This window comes from Melopsittacus undulatus, chromosome 7 (genome assembly GCF_012275295.1).
Source record: "Melopsittacus undulatus isolate bMelUnd1 chromosome 7, bMelUnd1.mat.Z, whole genome shotgun sequence".
Classification (NCBI taxonomy): Eukaryota; Metazoa; Chordata; class Aves; order Psittaciformes; family Psittaculidae; genus Melopsittacus; species Melopsittacus undulatus.
The window spans coordinates 61706067-61723035 of record NC_047533.1 but is presented as its reverse complement, the minus strand read 5'-3'; positions in this window follow the sequence as shown (position 1 = coordinate 61723035).

Genomic DNA, 16969 nt, shown 5'->3' with positions numbered 1-16969 from the left:
AGACAGCAAAAGCAATAATTAAAATAACTTTCTTGTTTTTCTGACATAAAGGAAATATGCAGGGAAATGCCTTGAATGGCACAAGGAAGAAAGTGTTTATCACAATCAAACAGTACTCTGGCTGTTCCTTCAACATGCAGATCATTCTGTTTAATCATTTGCAATACAGTGGAAGCTGTGATACAAATTAATCAATTACCTGCTGCACATGTTCCTATCCCACATGGATATTCTTATCTGACTTGGATTCCTATGGCTGAGTTCCTTAGAATAACTAAGATTGACAGTACTTGGGGGAACTGCTGTCTTCCTGAGCTCTCTTTTCACATTCATTGGAAGCTGCAACTTAAAAACACATCAACATTCTTGCTTTTGGCCTTTAATTTGCTGTATTTGCTGTATTTCTACAACATATTAAGGCAGGATTAAAACTCTTCTTTCCTTTCTCTAATTATAATGAAGCTCTTTGCTGGTTTTTCACTCAGTTTTGTAAGGTTGTGAATGGTAGGAAATAAACTGTGGCAAACAACATTATTACATCTACAGTACCAATATTTTCCAGCAAAGCTGTAACAGATTATGCCAGGAGGGGCTGACTGATGAACCTGTGTCTATAAAAGCCCCACAACTGTAGGACTTGTTATAGAAAAGCTGCACTTCAACTGCTAGTGATTATGTTGCTCAAGGGTGGGTAGTAAGACACTGTTTCTGCAAAAATTAGTTTTACTAACGCAAGCATTGTCCACCTTGTATCATACAGTAATGCTAACTTAAATTATGCTATTCTAGACTTGGTCTTAGGGAAACATACAAAGCAGGGGAAAAGTTAAAAAGTTTTTGTGGAAAAAAATAAAGTGGATAGTTATTCAAGGTAATCCTTATTCCATTATTTTTTTTCCTCCAAATTTAATCTGTGACTTAAAAGTACTTAACACTATAAGCAGTCCAACTTTTCCTCTTTTGTTGAAGTGCTACTTCTGCTTTATGATCTGGAAGCTATGCAGATTGTTCCCTGCCAAAATACAGAAAACAGAAACTGAGAGGAAAAAAAAGCAAATGCAGACTTTCTTCTGTCGTTATGCTCAAAATGATACTGTAATATAGGGTTCTGTCATTGAAAACAAATCCAGTATTAGCAGAAACTAAGAGAATTGACAATGTTAGCTAATTCTTTCTTTCTCCCAACCAAAGGGGACTCCCTTTATACATTTCAGAATTGCATGTCATGACAAAATGGAATGTTTTCATTCCCTGTGCTACAGTGAGGACAATTCAAGTAGTATAAACCAAGAGAAACTCACTTGAATAGGGATTCTCTGTAAGGCATTTCCTAAATTTATGACCCTTGAAGACACTTGCTTTCTAGAGTACAGGGTGATAGTGTTCAGGAGCACTTGCTGTAGGCCAGGAGCCCTGGCATCTGCACTGTGCAAAGATGGGAAGTCTTCTGCCGTCTGCTTACAGGCTGTCCTTGACTGCTTTGTGGAAGTATAGTCATGCTCTCCCCACCTTATTCATTGTCAGGTGAAAAACATCACAGGCTGCATAAAGTAACTGTGGTGATATATTAGTATGTTGTTTTGGCATCCATAAATCTTGCTTTATCTGCTGTAGCTCATCCACAGACTGGTGACAGCTCTCCAGTCCTCACCTGTCCAACCCCAGCCCCATGTCTAACACACAGTCTAGACTGGTCTCAGTTTTCAAGCCAAACACAAATTCCCCTGTCATTCCTTAAGGTTCATCATCTAGGTGCACACTGCTTCCAGGATCAGTTCAGAGAAGGACTTGACCTCTCATACGTCCCATATACTGCAGGGAAAGAGATAGGGAGGTTTCCTCAAAGTCTGTGAGAAGCTCAAGTGCTAGGACAGTAACGAGACGATGCAGCTTAGTGTGACTGTAAGAGGAAGCCCAGAAGCCTCAACCCAACTACAGAAAGTGCTCTCAGGCTATAATGCCTACCAGCTGAGCTGTAACGGTAACAGGGTCTCTGTACAGCTAGGGACAGGAGTGATTTTGTGTGTAGAAAGGAGAGGAACACCAGAAAAAAACAACCCAATCCAAACCAACCCAATGCTGTTAATCACCACTGAGTTGTCTGGTGCAGGGGAGAGAAGGGGCAAAGCTTTCTTAAGGCAGTACCCTCTCACAGGCAAGGCAACCCTACTTTGCCTGTGTTAAGAGGAATCTTTCATAGACCTGAGCACCAATTCACTGTATCTACTTTTGCCACTAAGAAAGCAGCATCAACAGTGGGATAAGCACAGGTTAGAGATTACCCCAGTGATACCTGTGTGGTGTTGATATTTGCTAAAACACTGTCTAATGTTGTCCTTTTGAAAGACAAGAATGACATAGCTAGCACTAAACCAGCAGCATGATACACATTATTGTAAGAGAGATCATCGGAAGCATCACTAAAGCTTTCAGAGGTTTGCAGCATTTTAGTCTTCTCTAACTCCTTGTATTCTCTAACACACACTTATTTTGCACTTGGATCTTATTGATCTGGGCTGAAGGCTGGAAATATGTGATGCACGCTGCCTCAGAACTGAATTGACAGTAGCAGAGACATTAACACTTTCCCTGCTCACTACTGGAGCGGAATAGAAAATTTCTCATACCTAAATGTAAACCAGAGATTGCCATGAAAACCTGACATAACAATTGGACAGATCTGGGAAAGTCATTCTGTAGAGGAACACTTCATCATAAATGTCAAAACCAATCCTGCTGGAACATGCAAAACCTTAATTAAAAAGTGTTCTGTCTCTCAAGAGACACGGAATAAGGAACTGGGATTACTACCAGTGAATATCCCTGGCAGGACGGATCTAAGAGCTGTTGATCCCCATTTCTGCACCCATTCCCACAGGAAGGAAAATGTGGGTATGTCATATACAAAGGATCATCATTGCACTCTTGTTACAGTCATGGCTAAGACCAGGAAGGAGAGCTTGTCATCATGTTGTCTTGCACACTGTTCACAGATTGTATGTAGTGGAATAAAATACACGATTTAGTTTTTTTTTCATTAAGTCATATGGGTTGTTCTAAGTACAACTGAGTTATATGAAGGCTTTCACAAATGAAAAGTAGAGAAAGGGAAGAGAGAAAAATAACTAAAGATTCCTAACTTAAAACATTAGTGATGTGAGGCCCAGCCTTGAGCAGGAATGCAGCTTCCATACATGAGATTCCCACTTGCTCCCTCTATAGAAGTAAGCTTTAGCAGATTTATAGCTAAGAAACCACAACATTCAAAGCTCATAATAAATAGCTTTGAAACAGAAGTAGTCATCTCGGATGCTTTTACAAAATAGTCAAGATTTGCTCTCCTCTGCTGGACGTGTCAGAAATGGCAGAGCTGTGTGATGTCTCAAAACTCTTCCTAAAGTGGCAATAACTGCAATTAATGGACAGGACACTGTCTATGCAGATGACACTGTGCTTCATTGCTGTGGAGGAGGATGCTACCACCTTTCAAACAGTTGAATGGAAAGCAGTTAAGTGTCTAGCACTGAAGAAAGCAAAATGACAAGGTCAAAGGTAACTGGCTTGGTTTTTTGTTTGCTTTTTTTTTCTTTCTAAAAGAAAAACAAGTTTTTATAACCAGTGACTTAGCGTCAGGACTTTGAACTGTTTGAGCTGTTTGAACTGTTGTGACTAACAACCTTTCCAAGGTGAAAATCTACTATGAAAAACACATGGTAGCAGGGCAGGAAGGCTCCTTGTTGATGGGACTGAGGGACCACGGAGAAATCTGGGAAGTCAATGGTGGTCCCTGCAGCCCAGTATCTGCAGGAGGTGATGATGCAGCACTTCTTAATTTGTTTCAAAAGGATTAAGGATTTTACTTAACGGAATTACCCCTTTTAACACAGATAGTCTTGGATCCAGACTCCTCAGTGGCCTCTTTGGTCAGTGGTGGATTTTTGATGTAACATTCATAGACTTTCTTCTCCCATCATCATGACTCTTAGCATTGTGGCTGTGTTCTCTAGGCCTCGGGGCTCGGTCAGGCAGAGGGAGCAGAAATCTGTAAGATATTCCCTGGATACTGGCTCAAACAAATGGCTTCTTTCACCACTTCCTGAAAATGATCAGTCTGGTAGATGCTAGATGGAAACTCCAGCAAGGAGACTTAAGCAAGAAAAACCTATTTCTCATGTTAGTAAATCTCATCTTTTGTAGCTGGAGTATCTAGGTCACCAGAAGCTGAGCTTCCATAAAAGGAACAAAGCATTAGACATAAGTATATAATTTTAAGGAAAAAAAAAAGTTATAAGTATACAAATCATAAGATCCTCCATACTGGCCCAAAACAAAGGTCAGGATAACCTCCAGTCTTGTAGGGATGCTGGCAGACAGAGAGGATGGTTAAAGTGATAATTTCCACACTGAGGTTTGCAATTTGGTTTTTGCAATTTTCAACTGGTCCCTTTAGCTTTTTTTGCATGAGTACCATTTCCCTTAACAGAGCACTTTTCAGTTTTCAGGACTCTTCTAAAAAGCTTCTTCTATGGATCCAGTTTCATTTAGGTCCTTCAGTTAATTTCTCCCTGAGTTCAGCTTTGGTCTGGGAGTCTGTGTGACTGCCACTGCAAAGACAAGTTGCAAATAATTCATGTAACATTTCTGAGAGTTTTATTGTCACCAAGAACTTCTCTCAGATCTGGGATTCACCCCATTGCCTTTCTGACAGGCTTCCTGCTCCTGAAACATCTGAAAAAGGTTTTATTACTAACTTTCATTCCTTTAATGAGTTTCTTTCATAAGTTGCTCCTCAATAAATTGGCATGCCTTCCTGAGGCCTAACATCTAACTTGTCAGGATTTACATGGTTCTCCTTTTTTGGACATGACTTTTCATTTCAGAAGGGTATTGGTTTTACCTGTAGGCACCTTTCATCTCCTTCTGAGCCCTCATACTGGTGGTAGACTCTGAGATCAGGTACAACTTCTGAATGCCCCATCTGGTGTTGTTAAGCGTGTCTCCTGATTGCAAGCGTTCACCCTTTTTCTGTTCTTCCTTTCACTGACCTTTTATCTACCTCTCTCATTTTTTGTCATATCCAAATATTGGATTTTGGGGTATGTCTTGCCTCCTATGACAGTACTTAATTTGAATAGAGTGCAGTCATTATTCTGTATACATGTAACTTGTAGGTAGTCACACCTTCAGCATGATCCTGTGCACTACTTGAGGCATAAATTAAGGCTACCATTGTCTTGAGATATCTCAGAAGTATCTCTGAAAAGCAACAACATGGGGTGCTGAAGAGCTGCATGGGCACTGGATATCTGCCATCTTTTGCTCCTGTGCAGAATGGTGCCTGTGATTTAGTTGCTACCTGCAATGGTTGATCTTTCTGTCAGACAAGGGGGCATCTCCTGAGCTTCCTATGCTCATGTGCAACTTTGGGTCTGGGGGAGTGGTGGTTTCCTCACTGCTTTGTGTAGGTTAAACACCTGGAAGCATTGTGAGCCTGGCATAGGGGCAGTTTGCATGTAAGGTTGACCCCATCCTACAGTAAGTATTCACCAGTGACAAGGCAGTGTGGCTTGAACTGAAGTTGTGCCATTCCCCACTCCTACAGTGCCAGTGAGCAGAATCTTCACCATGCAGCCACTGCCCTCAGCCCCAGCTGAAATCCTTCTCATTTTATGCATCATTCAGAAAACAGAAAAACAGCCAAATGTGGGGCTTTCTTATGAAATGGTGGTGATAAAAAAGTGTTCCAGGTTGGGATTTGGCATGCCAAGTTTCAGTGTGGAATGAGTTTTTATGGGTAAGTTATAAACCCCCTAAAATATGGTTTTATAATGGAAATGCTGACACAACCTTTATACACACCCAACCATAATTCTAGATGATGTAAAATACCTTATATAGAAAGCCAAGATGAGTGGATTTTTGCTATAAAGAGCAAGTAGAGGATGAGAAGTATACCTTTTAGCTAAGTATTTTCATTCTTTGTTTTAATTTTAACCAGAGAATAAACCATATATCTAGAAGGGCAGACTTTAAAAGTCATACTTCATGTTTGTGTAAGACTAAATTATGTTTTTAATCTTTCTAGCAACCTAAAGTAATTCTTCCAGGAAGATCACTGTTTCCCAAGGCAAAAGTGAGGCTTATGCCTGCTACTGATAAATAGGCATTTTCAAAGGATTTTTATTAAAAATCTGGAGAATATCACAGCAAACATAAAATAACGTTTTCAAATAATAGATACAGTGCTCAAAGGGAAGTGTGCTAGAAGTAACAGACTGGATATAATTGAAACCGACCTCATAAAATCTACAATGTGTTTTTGTGATGCTGTTTTCCCAGGTCATTTCAGGATATCTGACTATCGGGGATGTAATCATGCTCATCACTAACCATCACTCAGAGTTTAATTCAGCTATGGATCCAAAACTCTGAATATTGACTTAATGATTACATGCAACATCAGAATCCCTTCAATTTGAAAATCAGCCTGACAAGAACAGAAAAGACTAGAACGGGTTACTCCTATATTACTCTGGTACTTCACACTTATGTCAAACCAGGCTTTTTTCTGAAAACAAAGTTTCATTTTAACATTTTAGTTTGTTTTCTTCTGTATGTTTTCATTTATTTAAATTTGGAAGAGTAGGAAAGGGGATAGGAAAATTTCTAGGGCTCTGGTAACTTGTGATATGTGAGTTAAAATTTTAGACTGTGGATTGCACTGTTCTCCTGCATATATTCTCAGGTTTTGGGCTATTCAAGAACATACTGGGTTTTTTTGTTTGCTTTCCACTGAAAAATTAAACATTTTAAATACATTAAATACTTTAATTAACCTATACATTGATTAAATTGGTCAGCTTGTGCCTCAGTGATCTTTTCAACTCTTCAGCTTTTAGTCTCTCTCTGAGAGAAGAATGAGTTGTGAAATATTGACTGTCCTTCTCTTCCTGACACCACAGCTTCTGTCATCAGGCTGGGTGGAAGTGCATATCCTCTGCATAACAGAAGAAACTGGGCTTCTGACTGAGCCTTCAGATTTCTCTTGCTGGGAGGTTTGCAGAACATTTCGTGTTATGCCTCCAAGTGTCTCTGCTGAAAAAAAAAGGGGACTTCAAACTTGAAGCAGCTGAGCATTTGTTTGCCTTGCCCTGACTGAGCAGGTCCTCCCCAGCTGCAGTGATAAGTGTCTATAAAAACCTAGACAGACTTTAGAGAGGATAAAATGGAGGCACAAAGAGGTTACATCACTCACCCCAGACTGTGCAGGAAATTTGCGGTGGGGCCAAGACTAGGACTGAGGTGCTCAGTTTCCGTATCTCAGCCACAAGACCATTTCTTTCTTCTTTATGATTCATGTAACGAATAATGTCACAGCTATAGGGGTGTCATGGTTTGAGCATGTTTTGAGGGTGTTTTTTGTTCAAGGTTTTTTCCAGCCAGGTGGAGGAGGGGAGTCCGGGAGGAAGGAGAGACAGGACACCTGACCCAGGCTAGGCAATGAGGTATTCCATACCATAGCACGTGATGCCCAGGATGATACTGGGAAGGAGAAGGCTGGAGGGGGGCTCTGGAGAAAAATGGAGGAGGGAGCACATGGTGCTCGGCCGGGCAGGGTGGAGTGAGTTATGGGTCGGTGGCTGGTGGGGTGTTGTATTCTTTTCACTTGCTGTTTGCTGTATCATTAGTATTTGTAGTAGTAAATGGCAGTAGGGGTTTTGTGTTATGCCTTAGCTATTAAACCGTTCTTATCTCAATCCGTGGGGGCTACATTCTTTGGATTCTCCTTCCTAACTCTCCGGGAGTAGGGGGACTTGGTTTAAACCACGACATTTTTGGCGCCCAACGTGGGGCACGAGGGTTTGAGATAAGAACAGATCTGAGCGGATTTATGGTCTCTTGTCACAATGCTGATTTATTGGCTCTTAGAGGTTTTTCTCTGTATCTCGCTGTTTCGGGATTTTACCGGGTACTTTGTATATGGATTGGATGTGTTTGTGTTTGTGTCGGAGGCTTGTAATACGGTGGGGCTCTGGCAGCAGGGGGGGATGGACGTGGCCGTGGACTTGGACTTGTACCAGGCCGTCCCGCTGCTCTTCGCTGTCCTTGTCCGTATCCTCGTCGTTGTCTGTGTGGAGCTGCGTGAAGCCAGGAAGGAGCGGCCCCGGGAGCTGCCGGCAGCTGAGGCTGCCAGGGAGAGCAGCACGGGGAGCCAAACGGCTGTGGCAGAGCAGCGGGAGCAGGCGGGGGAGGAGCGGAGCAGGGCGGTAGCTGAGCACGGGGATCACGCAGCGGGGAAGGTGAGTCCCGCGGCCGTTCCCGACTCTCCGACGGCCGAGAGTGTCCCCCGGAAGTCGCCCGCCGACCCCCAGCAGGATGCAGGAGACCACGCATCACTTCCCAGCAAGGCAGAGGAGGAGGATCCGGACTCGGGAGAAGAGAAGCTGATAGTGGGAGAGCTGGCAAGCAGGGCAGCTACATCAGCCCCAGTGACAAGTGCAGCAGCATCATCTGAGAGTTCTGATGGTTTTGAATGGCTTTTGGGTGCCCTTGGGACCTGCCTGCTGATTGTAATGGTGATCGGCATGTTGGCACACACACAGAGTGTGTTCTACCCACGGCCATTTTGTCTGATCCCAAAAGTTAAGCAGAGTCAGGTTTGGGTCTTGTCTAGGGTTAGACAAGGATATAGGAGCACCAGGAGACTGTCCCCAAGTCTGGACAGTCATGAGTGGCAGGGCATGTGGGACAGTATAGCCGGGTATCTGATCCACTGGGCCCCTCCAGTGCTTTGGAAGCATTGGAGGTGGAAGGCAGCTGTATGGAGTCCCCAGCAGCAAGCTGTAGAACTGCTGAAGGGGACGGTGAATGATTTTGGTGGGCCCAGATACTTCAGGCTATCAGTCCAGAGATGCAACTTAGAGATGTCTCATGATCGAGGGGTGGACTTAAGAGTGATGGTGTATTGAAAATGTGGGATCTGGGCATGACGTGAATGGTATGGAATAAGGGGTGGATAATGTCATGGTTTGAGCATGTTTTGAGGGTGTTTTTTGTTCAAGGTTTTTTTCCAGCCAGGTGGAGGAGGGGAGTCCGGGAGGAAGGAGAGACAGGACACCTGACCCAGGCTAGGCAATGAGGTATTCCATACCATAGCACGTGATGCCCAGGATGATACTGGGAAGGAGAAGGCTGGAGGGGGGCTCTGGAGAAAAATGGAGGAGGGAGCACATGGTGCTCGGCCGGGCAGGGTGGAGTGAGTTATGGGTCGGTGGCTGGTGGGGTGTTGTATTCTTTTCACTTGCTGTTTGCTGTATCATTAGTATTTGTAGTAGTAAATGGCAGTAGGGGTTTTGTGTTATGCCTTAGCTATTAAACCGTTCTTATCTCAATCCGTGGGGGCTACATTCTTTGGATTCTCCTTCCTAACTCTCCGGGAGTAGGGGGACTTGGTTTAAACCACGACAAGGGGCTAGCAGAGAAAGTGTTGCACTGCACTAAACAGCTGTTCTGTTGGAGACTGGAGATCAAATATTTCTTCACAAAGATACAGCAAATCTCTCAAGATTGAATTGAGGGCTGCATATGTTGATTACAACCCTGATTATTTTCTTAAAGAAAGATACATATGCAAAAATGTTTATTCAAATTAAGACAAAATATTTTCTTCTTTACATGAAGTTCAACTCCTTTGATTTTGCAGCAAACAGATGCTAATACAGAAAGAAATATTTTTTCCTTAATTTCAGTATACATTTAAAAATGTCTAAATTGATCCCGAGTTTGTCACAAAACATTCTCACAATGAACAAAGGTTCCTATATACCAGGGTCCCACAGCCATAGCAGAGTCCATGGCCAGGTCTAGCTTTGTCGCTGGGAGCAGATGCACAGCCAGCTGTGGTCCCTCCTGAAACTGCTCAATGGACAGGCAAACAGCACAGCCTGCCAAGCTTTTGGTGTCCGCAGTCTTCTCCAGAAATCATGCCTGTTGTAGAAAAAGGCAACACAGAGGGAGAAAACTCACAGTACCCCAAAGGCAGCAGAACTAGGATAAGCACACTGAGAGACAGCGACAACAGACAAAAGCCTGGAAACACACGGGATGTTTGCTGACAGTGCTGGCATGCTAGTAGATCCTGGTGAAAAGGTGGCAGACACAAGAGATGAGAAAGGTGAAGGGTATGAGTACCATCAGCACCCACTGGCTCCCATCCTGCTGGCCAGCACTTTTATGGGGCTGGGGAGACTGAGACTGAAGCAAGTTGGAGTTTGTGATTATGGCTGAAACCTGCAAGGGGTGTCAGAGGTTAAATTACTTTGGAGCAGCATAAGCTGGGGTGAAACCCAAAAGCTGATAATTTCCTTTTGGGCAGTTCTGTGTGGAGTTCTGTATGAGGTCATGAAAACCGATTATGTTTTTATTCTGCTGAAGACAGAGTGAGCTGGCAGGTTGCTGCTGTTGAAATGCCTAGGTGTGAAGTGAGAGCTGCTGTCAAAGTGTTTACAAAGAGTACCTATGATAAGCACTAATTATGAAAACCAGCAGAAAATGCTTTGTAGGTTGCACCTCTTATGAAGAAAGTAAGAACCCAGGTTCATACGAAAACTGACGCATTTGCTTATACTTTGAGATTCTAAAAAATGTACAGTTGGCTGACACTACATATGCAGGGAAGTGTTATCCAAAAGTTACAGAAAAAGATGTATCCATTAAAAGAGAAAAGCTCTGGGTTATGTGATAATGGGGCAGGTTTTGCAGAAAGCAGACTATAGATACATCTGACAAAACTAGATTATTTTTCTACCAGTGATCATGCCTTCATTTGTTGAATCAATGGACCAGAGAATTAGAGCTACTTGTTAAACACAGCCCTACGCTTTGCTCCATTGAAGCAGCGCGCTCCACTGAAGCTAACAGTGATGAACATGCTGTTGCTCTGGCAAGATACTAGAACTGTGTAACTGCAGTTTACAAGAGAAACTTGCCTCTCTCTATCACTCACAGAAGCTAAGGAGAAAGGATTTCACTAACAGTATTGCCTTCTGTTCTGAATCATATGTAGTAGTTCAGTTTATTCTGGGGTAGATACAGGCCCCATCTAAATAAAATGGCAGAGGTACTTGTTACATTGGGCAGGGATAATGGTGGAAAACCATTAAAAAAAAAGTTTCCTTTTTTTAAAAAAAAAGTTTCCTTTTTCTACATATTTCCTGGCTTTCCATGGCACAATATGATGATTTGTATTTCAAGTGATGGAATAAACTTCTGAAAGGTCTGGAATCTGTTGGTACTTATCCCTGAAATACAAGAAGTTGCTTTAGCTTTAAGTAGGATAGAAATGTTTTTTTTAAATTTTATTGAAGTTTCTGTTTCTAAAATTAGAAAAGCAACTCTGACAATGTCAAAAATTGTGCAAAAATGTCTTCTACTTTTGCAGAAATGAAAAACATTGTATGGAGGTCCTCCTACAAAGAGCATGGAAAGGTTTCAAATGCTTAAGTTGCACTGGTAGGGAGAGTTACTTGAGACAAACTCTCTGTGGCCTTCATGTGCACTGCGTAACTGTAGTACCCAAATATTTAATAATTTTTAATGTGCTCAATGTATCTAATTACTGAAGTTAATTTACTTTAATAACAGAGGGGTTTTTGTAAGTCCAGAAGATTTTATTCTGAATGAATTGTGGTGAGAGTAGTCAGGAATTCAAACCTTTATAGACTTCCTCTGTTATTTACATGGTTTGTTAGTGTGAAATGAAGCAGATTTAGGGGCATTAAATATCTACAAAAAGTGCAATCAATCTCTAGCCAGCAGTATTTCAGCCCCTTGGTGACCATATCATTGGCATATTTTCTTTCTGCTATAAGGGATTTGCATTTGTTGTTCTCTATCAGTTAAATTATCCTTAAAACCATTAAAATATCCTTAAAACCATTTTATAAAAAAAACAAATCAACAATTTTTTTTTTTTAGCAATGGGATAAAATGAGAATTTTGCAGTCTTGGGTGCTGTGCAGAACACTGCTAGGATTTGGGGCAGATTCTTGGATGCTGACAAGTGTATTCCAGGACTGCAGTAGCAGAGTATTCAGTAGTTCCTGGGAACAGACTTGATCCTGAAGTCACTATTTATGCATCATTCTTATTCCAATCTGTGGGAGTTTTACATGAGTTAAGTGTCAGTCACTTTGACATTTAGCCCAGCTGGTTGAATGGTATACCATAACTATATGGTGCATTTTAATCTGAATCTTCTTCTCCATACAGTATTCCTTCTCTTGTTTTTCTATCTGTCCTCTAGTTAGTTTATGAATGCTAAAGGCATCGTGTAGTATAACTGGTTTAGAAAGCAGCCTTACAAAGAGTTACTTGTAAGGAGCAATTGATAGGTTGGTAAAAGCAGGATCAGAGGGAAAGTTAGCTGGAAAATGAGGCAGAAATTTCTGAGCACAGCTTTAACACTAAAATGCCTGTGAATACACCCTGCCTTTGCATGATTCAGCACCCTGACTGTAGAAACAGGCACCAGGACAATGAGGTTTAGCTTTGTGCCAGGCCCAGAAGAACACAGAATTTCAACTGTAATACCAGGACAAACTACATCAGCAGTAGTAACTATACACTAAAGGAAGCTTTTGCTGTGAAATGTTACTTGAAAAATCCATAACACATTCTTTTTATGAAGTGAACATTGCAGCTTGTACTTCATAAGTGCATTTACTGTAAAATTTATAATTTCTCACTTCACTTATGCTTTGTCTTTATTTTTTGTTTTGTTTTCCCTGGTAGGGCATCTGAGTTTCTTAGTTAATTTTAGATAAATTGTTTTATTTGGACTCTACAGATTCCATGGTATTGCAGATTACTGATGGGATGAGTATAACCCATATGATGAAATAGCTCAAAGGAAACCTGATAATACTTAGTGCAAAATTCATCTGCAAGTGCTACCTGCTGTTTGCTTGCAACTTTCTCCACCTGAACATTCACCTACAACAATAAACACTGAGAATTAACAAAAATAATGTCAGTTTTTCTTTCTGTAAAAATTGTTTCAAGTTCTTTCCCCTACCCTTACCCACGCTGATTGACTATCATTTCTTGCTTTCACCTTCTTGTACTTGTTTCCTTTACTACTCTACATTTTGACCAGCATGTCTTTCTTGTTTCTGTTCCATACCTATTTTCTTTGGCTTCAGCTTAATGTAGCATTTAAGAGTATGCTTATCTTGGAACACACAAGCAACCCTGTTTCTCAGTAGTGGGATTACTTATGTACCCAAGCACTTTGTTTAGCCAGATTTATCCTTCCACAATACCAGTCTATTTAAAAATTTACCTGAAATGAAAAGGTGTGGTAATTTTAATCCAGATTTGGTCATCATCATATTTTTTGCATTGGAGAGTTGGGATTGGCATAGAGCAAGCTTGCCATGCACTAAAATTGTTATTTTTTCTTTTTTTAGTTTTAGTCTTTTCATTACTTCTGCCACATTTCTTTCTGGGAAATATAAGTACCTCTAGAAATCAACCTTCAGGTGCCTAACATAGTCACGTCATGTCATTTCCTCCACCCTCCGTGTCTGAAGTGTCTACAGAGAAATAACATATGTGATAAAAGACCTGTAGGTGACCCATTCAATAAAGCATCTTGCTGGGCATTTAAAATAGCAATAAACAGATGTGCTTTGGCATTTGCATTCCCCCCAGATCTGTGATTTAGCTCTCTAGAACATTTTTGTAATGGAGATAATGTTCAATTAGAGGAAATATGTAACATCCTTAATTAGAAGGATGACAGAATATTAGCAACCCCTGGCAAAATTGTAAAGTCACAAAACTCAAGGCAAAAATAAGTATAGCTTTGATGTAAACTTGTTTGAATATTCTTGAACTGTTCTTTGGGCACAAATTCAGGGTTTTTCACCCTAAGTCAGTGAGTGAAATGTTTAAAGTGCTATCTTTATAAATCTCAGCTTGACCACCAGGTTTTTGTTAGGGTACTGGAACACTTTGCTACCGTGTGCTCAAGGGTATCTAAAAAGTGAAAATCTAACCTTCTTAGTGTGTTCATCATCTTGTTTTTACATGTGATTTAGTACAGGCTTGAAAGGACTACAACCTTCTTGTTTTGTAGGAGTTATGCATCATATGAAGGCTGTCTTGGGACTCTAAATCAATCTACTTTTCAGCAGTCCTCAGTGCATTTTAGTTTTCAAGCCGAATATGTCTTTTCAGCGCAGTACTGACAAATACATAAATTTATACTCTAGGATCAGATGTCACAGCAAAAATGTTGGTGTGCAAGCCCTGACAGTATAGCAAATCTGAAAGAATCTATTTTTCCTAAAATAGAGAACATTCTGCTCTTATATTTGATTCTAGTGCCTTAACCTTGTTACTACAGTAAAGTAGCATGTGACTCGCAAGCAAGAAAGAAAAAACAACGTGACCTTTCATCCCTGAAGCAATTTCTTAGTAAAATGAGATATTTCAAACAAGAAAGCTTGTTAAAAACAAGGTTATTCAAAGCTCTGCACTAGAACCGTTCACTTCCATGGAGCTCACCACAAGGATTACTGTATCAGAATTCAGAGGGTAAAGGAGAAATCATGTTATTTTACTACTTGTACTTATGTATACATATATATATATATACAGACATATACATATATATACAAATATGCATGCCACATAAGAACATATTTATTTCCTATATTAGGAAAGTGCAGCAGAACTCAAGGCTGCCCTACTCAACAAACTTTCTTTCCAGACAGGTTTTGGGAAGCTGTATATTATTATTCCTGAATCAAAAAGTATGGAGTACTGGGATGACATGGGATATTACTATTGATTAAACAACCCTTCTGAGGCTTCATGAAGTCAGAAATAAAAATGACTACTGCAATAAGTTACCTGTGTCAAAATTTTTTTCCCCATCTTTTCTTTCTGTTTATTTTCCCAGTAGTCTTACAAAACATTGTACTATTGTCAGTATAAAGCTTGGTTTACATATGTCTCATCACCAAAAGAATGAGCCATAAAATGTTTGAACACTTGTGTTTTAAACTAGCTATACAATAGAGAACTATTGGCTAGGTAATTTCTGCTGCCTTACAAAAGATCTCATGGTCTGCCTCACTCTGTCCTGTTTCATGAACTCAAGCAGGACAATAATTTGTCAGGTGAAAAGAAAGTGCCATGCAGAATGTGTATCTGTACCAGCTATTCAGGCCACTTCAGAGGAGAACTCCTGCTGACAGGCGGCAATTATATTTTAAACAAAGATATTCTGCAGACCATAGATTCCTGTAAATCTCCATTATAATTCACACAAACGAAATAGAGATGGAGGGTTATACAGATGGCTAGGTACTGCAGCGACTCTCCTCAGCATATAAATGGTCTCATACAGTTTGTGAAGGCCAATTAGGAACTGAAGTCTCAATTTAAGACATAGTTTTTTTCCACTACCACTTAAACTCTATTAAATATAAATACTTCATTGTCATTAGTGGCTGAAGGAAGGTTTTATTTTCCAATAAAACAATTCAGAAGTCTTGAAATCTCAAAATTATGCAGTGTTCTTATCTCTAGCAGTTTTTTTTATTATTTTTATATTTATGTTTTTCAGAAAAGAATCCTTGAAAGGACTCTGAGCTGTGAGGAGAGGGCTGAATTTAATACTCTAGTGTTCATCACACACTTGGTGCTCAGTAACTGTTTACAGTATAATAATCAGCACTCTGCAAGCCAGTGTGGAAGTTCATCTGTGACTCAGTTCCCCCAATCAATGCTGTTAGATGAGTGATGAGAGAGATAAACAACTAGCCAAAGTTTTTAATTCTTGGATACATCCTGTCCCACCCAGAAGGCTATCCTGCCTCAGGTAATACAGGAAGGTAAGCAGATAGGATTAGCACAATATGCAGCACTGAAGTTAGAGAAGGATCTCTGGTTCCTGGTTGGGCTTCTGTGTTTGTTTTGCTGCAAGTTAAAACGGAAAAGATTTCAGAGGTACAAATCTTTTACCTCCCTCTGTCTCCAGCCACTGAGACTTATTGAAAACAGAGCTGACATCCCACTTTAGAATAGCTCACTGTTGTAGATTACAGGCCATCTACACCCCAAAAGGATGACTGGCATTTGGAGAGATCTTGCTCCAGAAGAGTGTATCTGGCTGGTACCTGGCAAGACTGTGTTGCAGGCAAACCCCTCTCATTGCTGGTTAGTTGTGGGCAGATGCACAAGGAGCATGCTGTCTTTAGGTTAGTTTCTGCTTATGCTATGGGCTGTTTTGATTCCTTTTCTAGTGAAACTCATTTTTTAAAAATTCTAAACCAAACTAGTTCAAAAGATGTGGATGTTGTGGCAACTCATTTTCCCTGCAAATAAGAGGCAGAGAAATTTGGGAGTTTATGGACATATAGTGAGCTTCCTTTCCTTCCACAGATGAGGACTTTAACAGGTACATGTGTTTCTCTCCCAGAGCCATGAGACTTCTGGAGGCACTGCACCTGCAAGGCTGCCAGGCTGCATGGACCTGTCTGTCCATAACGGTTGTGGTGAGCCTTCTAGTAGTGGGAAGTATCCACAGTACTGGAACAGCTCCCCTTCACCATGGTAGGTCTCAGCTGTTCTTATCAAAAAGTATATTTCAAATATAATGTAAAAACTTACAATTCTATTATCAGGTTAAAGACAAGCACATGATCTTTGAGATCCTTACTGAGTATTGACATACTGTGCTGGACACAGCAGAGCTAGGCAGGGTGGTGGCATGTGAAGGACGGAGCTGGAGAGCCATGTGTGGGCTGAGCACCCCTTTTTTTTGCAAAGCCTACCATCTGTGGCTTCTTGGAGACCAATATGGTCCCAGCACTGCTGCATCCAAGCTAAACTACTTCAGGTGCAAAAGCCTTTCTCTTTGCAGAGGAAGACTTCTTAACACTGAAGCATGTTAATG